Here is a 10,000-nt window from a genome sequence, read left to right as displayed (position 1 = left end):
TTAATTTTTGTTTACACTTTAGCCATACATTTATAAAAGACCAATGTATTTATCAAATAAGATTAATACATTATTTCTGTATTCATTTATTCGTACATTAATGTATTCTATATATATTTACATATTTTATTTTGTGCAGTATACATATTTATCATTCACATTTCCTCTTTTATTTTTGCAGCTTTTGTATTTTATTTTTTTCCTATTTATTTCCAATTTTAGTAATTATTTATATTTTTATATGTCTTTATTTAATCAGTTTTTATTGATTTTTATTTCAGTTTCAGTTTTATGTATTTTAGTTCAACTAAATGAAAATGAGAAATGTTGTCTTGGGCTTTTATCATTAACTAAAACTATAAAAAACATCTGTAATATAAAAAAGCTTAAATAAAATAAATATTAGGTAAAAACGAAATTTCAGTAAGTTTGCAAGATAATAATTTCAGTACTGAAAATATTAATAAAAACTACAATTATCACCAAATTGTGATATTAAAAAATAAAAATAAATAAAAATAAGACAAGCACAAAAAAATTAAGTAAAATGTTAAGTTAAAATGAGTAAAGATAATTTAAAATATTAATAAAAACTACAATTATCAGTAAATAACAGTAAAATAACACTGCTTGACAACCAGCTGAAATATTTCTGTATTTTATTTATTTCAAGTATAGAAAATGTGTTCTATGGTTGTAGTTTTAATGAAAAGGTCTGACTGTGTCGTGTGTGTGTGTGTGTGTGTGACTCACGTGCTGCAGGAACAGGTGTAGCTGCGGGTGGCTGCTGGGATTGATGGTGACCTCAAACAGTGGCAGGAAGATGTTCTCCAGCATCTGCTGGAAGTTACTCAGCTGCTGCTTAGTGCGGTAAACATCACTGCAGACAAACACACGGCACTGTCTCACACTCACTGTGTGTGTGTGTGTGAGTGTGAGTGTGTGTGTGTTTTTGTGACATATCAGGACACAACTTTGTATAATGACATGGGTATGACACAGGTATTACAAACGGAGGAGGGTGACTTATGAGGACATAACCATGTCCCCTTTTCTCAAAACGCTTATAAACCATACAGAATGAGATTTTTTGAGAAAAGTAAAAATGCACAAAGTTTCCTGTAAGGGGTAAGGGTTAGGTGTAGAGAATAGCACATACAGTTTGGACAGTAACAATAAAAAACCATTACTCACTCCTATGGGATGTCAGAGAGAAACACACAAAAACAAACATATTCATATATATTTATTAAAGTAAATGTAGGAGAGAGTTAGTGTGTGTGTGTGTGTGTGAGAGAGAGAGTTGTGTGTGTGTGTGTGTGTGGTGTGTGTGTGTGTGTGCAGAGGAGAGAGAAAGGAGAGTGTGTGTTGTGTGTGTGCCTGTGTGTGTGTGTGTGTGTGTGTAAGTGTGAGAGAGAGAGCAGAGTGTGCGTGTGTGTGTTGTGTGTGTGTGGTGTGTGTGTGTGTTCCCCATAAAACATGTAAACCAGTGAGAGAGAGTGTGTGTGTGTGTGTGTGTGTGTGTGTCAGTGAGAGAGAGTGTGTGTGTGTGTGTGTGTGTGTAAAGTGTGAGAGAGAGCGAGTGTGTGTGTGTGTGTGTGTGTTGTCTGTGTGTAAGTGTGAGAGAGAGAGTGTGTGTGTGTGTGTGTGTTGTATGTGTGTCCGAGAGAGAGAAAGTTGATTTTTTTTTGTGTGTGTGTGTGTAAGTGTGAGAGAGAGAGTTGTGTGTGTGTGTGTGTAAGTGGCGTGTGTAGTGCAATGAGAGAGGGAGAGAGTGCGTCGTGTGTGTGGTGTGTGTGTGTGTGTGTAAGTGTGTACGAGAGAGAAACCGAGCTTGTGTGTGTGTGTGTGTGTGTGTGTATGTTGTGCGGAGAGAGACGTGGGTGTGTGTGTGTGTGTGTAAGTGTGAGAGAGAGAGTGTGCGTGTGTGTGTGTGTGTGTGTGTGTGTGTGTGTGTAAGTGTCGAGTGAGATCTGAGAGTTGTGTGGTGTGTGTGGTGTTGTGTGGGTAGGAGTGTGCGCAGAGAGGCTGTTGGTGTGTGTGTGGACGTGGTGTGAGTAAGGGCCAGATGGGAGTGTAGAGTGATGTGGTGTGCTACCGTGTGGTGTGTGGGTGTGTGCCCGTGTGTGTAAGTGTGAGAGAGAGAGCGTGTGTGTTTGAGAGTGTGTGTGTGTGTGTGTGTGGGTGTAAGGTAAGTGAGAGAGAGAGAGTGTGTGTGTGGGTGTGTGTGTGTGTTGTGTGTGAATCTCTTCACAAGAGGTCGCTGGGATCTGCACGAGAGCCAGCGGACGTTGTCGGAGTACAAGACGGAGTGAGAGACGGCCCACAGCGCTAGTTTGTCCCACTCATCCATGGATCGGCCGTAAATGGACAGACGCAGCTCAGCGTTCTGATACTTACTCTCCTCCAGGTCTGACATCACTTCCTGTGCACACAGGAAACACACCGCAGCACATTCAGCACTTGTTTTATTGAAGAGTTATTCATTTGAAGTAGGCTAGACAAAGATTCTGCATAAAGTTATGAGATTAAATTAAAAAATAAATAATATAAATTTACTAGAATTTAAAAATTGCATTATTATTCAGACAGTTTTCCTTTCAACATAAATCAATTTACTATAAAATATACTAGAATTTAAAAATTGCATTATTATTCAGACAGTTTTGGATATATCATTGTCTTTCTCTTAAAACTGCATTATGAAAAGCACAAAATATATAATGTTTTATTTATAATATATTTTTATTGTTTTTTTATTTAATTTTACTAATTATTTTTAAAATATAGATTTAGGAAAGAAAGCAAAATGATGTCTTAAAAATGTTTTATTTAAATAAAAAAATATTGTGTTGTGTTAAATTTAATGCATTAAATGAATTAATTTCTAAAACTTTCAACATATAACGTGTTTTTAAACATGCATATAGAAATAAATATACATATATTGTACAATAAAGTTATATTTATAATATTATACAGTAAAACTTTTAGTTTTCGTAATAATTTCTATATTATACATTTTTTATTATTGTATTCTAATATTCTGTATGTTAATAAGTCGCTTCGGTTAAAAGCATCTGCTAAATGACTAAATGTAATATTCCAATACTGTACATTATTATTATTTTTAATATTTATATTTATTATACATCATCACATATTTATAAATAAATATTTAAATTTATATAATTCAGGACATTATTAGCATATTCAGTTTTATTTAATTTGTTATATATATATACACACACACACACTGATAATAATAAAATTTACTTATTTAATCAATTTATTCACATGCTCATAATCTATTTCTCATTTGATTTCATGATTTATTAATTGATATATCATTATTTTAAAATATTTGAAATGCAAAAAACAAAAAAATAATTTAATTTTAAACCCAAAACTTCATCCAAAATTCAATTTATTTTGAATGTGTTTATAGAAATGCATATACTACATGTTTTATACACACATGTAATACATTGATATTCCAGTAAGAGTAAATGTGTGATGAATTGCACTGAACTGTGCAGCGTTCCCGTGGTCTGTACCTTGATGATGTGTCCGAAGTACTTCCCGTGGATGTGGTTGTCGGTCTTGATGAAGATCTCTCTGAGGATGGACTCTCCGATGGGGTTGTATTTGGAGTTGAATTTGTCGAAGCGGTGGAAGGTGTTCCTGTCCTGCGGAGGAAGCGGCAGGCGTCACGTGACTCGTGTGGGGTGTTAGCGTGTCAGCGTGCGCGAGCGAGTCTCACCGCGTGCATGTCCAGCGTGTCCACGCTCAGGTCGTACGCCGTCAGGTTCATGTCCTCGAACACCTCCGTCAGCGTCTGGCCGCGCACGCCCACCATCTCCACCGAACTACTCCTTAATCGCGCTCTTGATGAAGCGCAGCAGGTGCTTCTGGTTCATGCAGGATGAGGCGTGGATGTGTGTGTCCACCTGAAGACAGTTCAACACAATTCACATGAGCATTTCACACACAAGGCTCTATGAATCTATGAAGTGTAATCAGTTTTGACAGCAGTTTATTTAGAGCGAGAGCTAGTTGTTGTGCTTTTCCGCGTTGTTTTTCTTGTCATGTAAAATTTTTTATTTATGAATTGGCTTTTTCTAATTCTTTGTCATTGTTGTTTGTTTATAGTTGTAATTTGAATTTAATTTGCTTAATAGAAAAGTCAATAGACATGTATTTATTAAAATATTGTGTACATTTTAATATTTATACAATATTATATATTATATGTAAACTATTATATATTATTGTTATATTAAAGATAAATATATTTTATATAATATATATTTTTTGTGTATTTTTCTAACATTTCAAAAATATATATATAATTATATTATTATATATTTAGCCATTTTAAATTTCATACTTTCTATATTAGTCATTTAATTTTATAGTTTCTATAACAGTTATTCTATATCTGTTAATATTGTAATGCCCATACATTATATTAATATTATATATATTAATAGTAATATAATTATTAAAGTTTTTTCATAATATAAAAATATTGTTCTATATTTTCTATGAAGCTTTTCAAATATATTTTATTTAAAAAAAAGTTGAATTATATTGTTGTATTTTGTAAATACAGTAAAAGTATTAAAATTTGGTTTTATTTTTCATTTTCAATAATTATTTTAATAGTGTATATATTTCAATATTCTAAGGCTGTACATTAACATTCAAATATTATATTTTAATACCTATTCTAATACTGTACATTATTAGTAGTATTATATTATTTGTGTTTTGTTCATTACATATGTTTAGAATTATATTTATTGTTGTTATTTATTTATTATAAATATTTAATACAAATATTTTCATTTTGATAATTATTACTATAGTAGTAAATTAAATGTATATGAACTTAGATTTAATATTCTATATTCTCTTACTCTGTATTGATGTTGTGCTTCCATTTGGTTTATTTACGTACTGTATGTACATACTGATCATTTAATGATTCATTAATTGATATTTCACCTTGCGTATGTTGTAGAAGTCTCTGTGTGGCACCTTCTTCTGCGCCGCGAGCTCCTTCATCTCGTTCAGAACAGGACATGCATCTGAAACTTGGAGCTCAGATACTGCAGCGCCATCATCACCGGTAACAGAACGACTTCCTGTAAGAAACGCACACATCAGACGCGGCAGAACGCACACACGTGTACGCTGAGCCCAGTGCATGCTGGGAAACGAGGCACTCACACGGGGCCGTTAATGATGAGCGCCATCATCACGTTCATGTCAGCGATGTATTCCTGCAGGTCTGGATACGGCAGGTCCAGCTCGGTGCTCCTGCGGACGATTCACTAACGTTTACTTAAACAACAGACGTCCAGCTGTTCTGTTCAAGCTGTATTTAAGTGCTGAAGACTAAAAACTAGGGATGTAGTGTAACAATTAACTGTGAGACGGTTGAAACACATCGTATTCAAATATGTGACGGTTCAAATCGGTTGAGATGCTAAAAAAATCACGATTCAATAATGGGTAGGATTTATATCTGAGGGGAACTTACTGTCTTTAGAAAAGTTTAGATGGAGTTTTTTCTTTGCATCTTGCCTCTGAACAATGGGTGCATATTAAAGTTCATAAGTGCAGCGCTGGTTGTTTACAGCAGTAACCAAGGAAACGCATTAAGCTCCACCTGCTGGGAGAGAGTGGATCTGCGTCTCGTTCAGCTCGTCTGCTGTTTCGGTTTCATTCTGATATTTTTATGTATAGTTTCACAAAACATCATTCTGTTTTTGCTTCACATTATACAATCTAATTTAGATTAAAAACTGCTCATGTTACATGTGTGCAGCATCTTTGTTTGGATCATGATATAAAATGCAGTGGTTGCCTCTAATTTTAAATGGAAAGAGCACAGAAAAAAACTTATTTTGTTTATATGAAGAGTTTATTTTATTTGTGTTATTTATTTGATTTGGGGCTTGTTTTACAAATTCAGTTTAGTTTTGTTATTTACATTACATTTCAATTTTGTCATTTAGCAGATGCTTTTATCCAAAGTGACTTACAAATGAGGACAATAGAAGCAATCAAAACCAACAAAAGAGAGCAATAATATACAAGTGCTGTATTAGTATATTATTATAGTGTTATATTTCCATTTCACAACAAAGAAACGTGCAGCATTTTGTCCAAGCAATAAAGGGGACACATTAAATTTATAATTTGTCCTTCAATCTCATTTTGTCAAAAATTCACGAATCGAATCGAGAAATCAAAATCGTTGAATTGAAATCGAATCGAATCGTGAATTGAGTGAATCGTTACATCCCCTAACACAAAATATAAAGCAAACCCTGTTTCATCCCTAAATAATATGTTAAATAAACTTGATTGGCGTTTTGTTGTTATATTGCATAATAATTTACATATTTATTCAATTGATTTTCTAGATGTATTACTTGATTTGTTTTGTCTTTTTTATTGCTGTTTTGAATTTCTTTGAATATCAGTTCATTTTAATTTGACTATTTTTGTATCATTAATATTTAATATATTTTTCCATTTTTTGTATTCATTTTAATTTGAGTAATTCTGTTGTGTGTTTTTGTTGGTTTTAATTTAATTTATTTTTTTTAGTATGTTAATTATATTTACTTTTTATTTTTAGTACTTAAACTAAACAAAATAAGACATTTGTCCTGGCTACAAACTAGCTGAAATAAAGCAGTTTAATTTCTGTACAAAATTAATTTCAGTTAATGTTTATTAAGTTACATTTTTTTTATATTTTATATATAATTAATGATGATTGTTTGAAGATCACTATTTATTTTTATTAATTATTAATATTAGTCAAATTTAACATGGATTTTCACTTTTATTAACTTTTATTGTCAAATTGCATCTTTTATATATTTATGCACGTTATAAGTAATTGATTGCTTATATTTTTCTGTATTCATTTTAATTTTAAAGTAAGTTTTAGTCATTTTGTTTTTGTTGGTTTGAATATATATAGATAATATATGCCTATTTAGTTTTTAATGTTTTTTGTTTGTTATTACAGAACTTAGGCTAATTGAAAATTAGAAATGTGCCCTAGCTAAATCTAGCTGAAATAAAATTTTAACCAAAATTTTTTACGTAACACAAATGTTTTTGTTTAATATGTTCTAGTTTATAGTTAACAATAATAACCTCGCAAAGAAAATAAAATGTTTTTCAAATTATTTTAGTTAAAAATAATAACTGATTCTACTTTGTTAAAATTAAATTTTGAATTGAAAATAAGCATCCTGTCTGGACAATCCCAGAATGCACTGCATTGTGTGCAATGAAGCTTTTTTATTGATAACAATACATATACATCTTTTTAATTGTTTGTTTATTTAGCTTCTACAATTATTTGATTCATAGTTGTTAATAAAATACAATTATTAGAGCATGTTTTACAAGAAAAAAATATTTCAGTCTTTCAACTTCCAAATTTCCTATTTATTTCAATGTTACTTGCCATTTATTTGTAATTAATTATGAAATGTACTAGTGTTTTCTGAGTGAAAACTGTTTCTACATCAGTTTTTTTTTCTCAGTGCATTTCTGTTAATGTAAGATGAGGGTTTGAAACAGGCTCATGTGTCTTCGTGATCCATTTTTCCTTTCGAGGACGTCCCCAAAAGGAGGTTTAGCTATATTTAGCTAATTCAGAGGACGTTTGCAGTCGGTTTGTCCCCGAAACTCACTTGTCCATGGGGTTTTGTGTGGTGTAGACGTGAATGACTCCATCCACCATCCTGCAGCTGTATCCGGAGTCAGGAGGCAGGTTCTTCATGTCCTGCCCCTCGTACGGGTGTGTTTCTGACACCGGCGGGCTGAACGGACATGTCCTGAGACACCACACACCACACACACACACACACACACACACATCAGTGCTGGTTTGTGCTGAGTTGCTGTAGCATGTGAGGAGTGCACACACCCCCTGAGTCGGCATGGGCTGTCGTGAAGGTCCTCGTACGCGTCGATGTCCGGCGGGTCTCTGGCTGAGCTCCTGCAAAGGGATGTGCCGGTGGTTTTACAGAAGGTCTGCGAGGAGACAGAGCCATGTACTTCTCTCTGATGACAACGCCTTCCACAACACACTTCCTGCACCACCAGATCTGTGGAACGGCACTGACACACAAAAGCGTTACAAAAGTTGTTAAATTATAACAAAACAACAGAAAAACAGTATATTTCCCCTTTTACACAAAAAAAAAAACCAAAAAACTAAAAAAAAACTAAAATAGAGAGATCTTAGAGAAAACAATATTAAGAATTTTTAAAAAACAAAACCTTGGAGAAGGAACTGAGAGAAAACTAATATTAAGATTTTTTAAGAGAACAAGCATAGAGAGAAAATTAATACTAAGATATTTAAAGAACTTGGAGAAAACTTTAATGTTAAGATTTGTTTTTAAAGCAGAAAATTTACAAAAAAATGAGAGAAAACTTAAACATTAAAAGACATTTTTTAAAGAATAAATCTTACGAGACTTAGAGAAAACTTAATATTAAGAAACTGGTTAAACAACAAAACCATTGAGAAAGTTGAAGAAACTTAAAGAAAACTCAACATTAACCAGATTTTAAAGAAACAAATTTAGAGAACTTCTGCGAGATGAAACTTATTTATGTGTAAAAAAAATAATAAAATCAAATAAAGGAGCAAAACTTAGAACTTAGAAAAAAATTAATTTTTAGGATTTTTCTTTAGAATAAATCTTTACAGAAACAAGAGAAAAACTTAATATTAAGAACTGGTTAACGACGAAAACATAAACGAATTAGAAAAAACGACTTAGAGAAAAGTTAACATTACCAAATTTTTAAAGAACAAAACTTAGAGAAAAACTATCATAATATTTAATTAAATGAGCAAACCGTAGAACTTGAGGAAAACTTAATTTTAAAGATTTTTTCAAAGAATAAAACTTACAGATTTAGAGGAAACTTAATATTAAGAACTGGTTAAAGACCAAAACATAAGAATGTAGAAAAAACTTAGAGAATTATTTTTTTAGAGAGAACTTTATTTTATGATTTGAGTAGAGAACCTAATAATGATTTTTGTTGGGTGTTTCAATGTAAGATGCAAAGAGGCTTAAACTTCGAGAGAACTTTTCTTATGATTTTGTTAAAGAACAGAACGTTACAAGCTTTAGGAGAAAAATCTTAGATACAATATAATATAAGAAACTTTTTAAACAGCAAAACATGGAGAATGCATTGTTAAAGCAACAAAACTTAGAGAAGTTAGAGGAAAACTTGTTTCGTATAAAAATCATGCTATCACAGATTTGTTATGGTTTTATTAGTAAATTCTATATTAGCTAAATTTCATTTGAATTGGGCGGCCAGTGTTCCGCCTATTTTTACATTTCATTGTCTTTTTATTGTATTCTGGTACCTAATTAACATCGTGACACCCTTGCGAGAACGCTGCGGATATACCTTTCGATAATCTTTTAGAACTAAACACAACTAAGACTAAACCCTAGCGATTTATAAAATGATTTATCTAAAATATTTATTCACCAGTTACTAACTTATTGGCTTAAGTTAAAATGGTTTCAAATGAATAGTTTTTCAAACTGATTGAACTATTTTTACTTTCACCTAAGTTCGCCGGATTACAGGTTATAATCAAAATTAACAGGAACAGATTGATCCGCAACCCTGAGGTAGGTGTCTACCTCGCTCCAACGCAATAATTTAGATCGCCGCACAATTCCTGAAGCCCCATAGTTCAAAAAGGTAACGTTGTGAAAAGGTGCTAAAGAAACAGCACTACTCTGAGGTGAATTTGCATGTTAAAATGATTTAGCATATCTACAAAGGTGCACACCCCAGATTAATACGTTCTGTAAACCTTCTTTCTCGTTTTATTGTCATTTTTTAATGCAAACTAACTGAAGCGTGTTTCTCTGGTTCTCCACCCCACACTTTTCGTCTCCAGAGATGGACACGCGCT

At 32.4% G+C, this 10,000-nt stretch overlaps 1 pseudogene; it reads right to left on the bottom strand.

Moving 5' to 3' along the window:
• The window catches only part of LOC109051503, a 13,815-nt pseudogene extending 5,947 nt beyond the window's left edge, over positions 1-7,868 (bottom strand).
• Between the last annotated feature and the right edge of the window lie 2,132 nt (positions 7,869-10,000).

The sequence above is a fragment of the Cyprinus carpio genome, chromosome A22 (genome assembly GCF_018340385.1).
Source record: "Cyprinus carpio isolate SPL01 chromosome A22, ASM1834038v1, whole genome shotgun sequence".
Taxonomy (NCBI): Eukaryota; Metazoa; Chordata; class Actinopteri; order Cypriniformes; family Cyprinidae; genus Cyprinus; species Cyprinus carpio.
The sequence above is the reverse complement of the archived record's forward strand: the minus strand, read 5'-3'. Positions and strand labels throughout refer to the sequence as shown.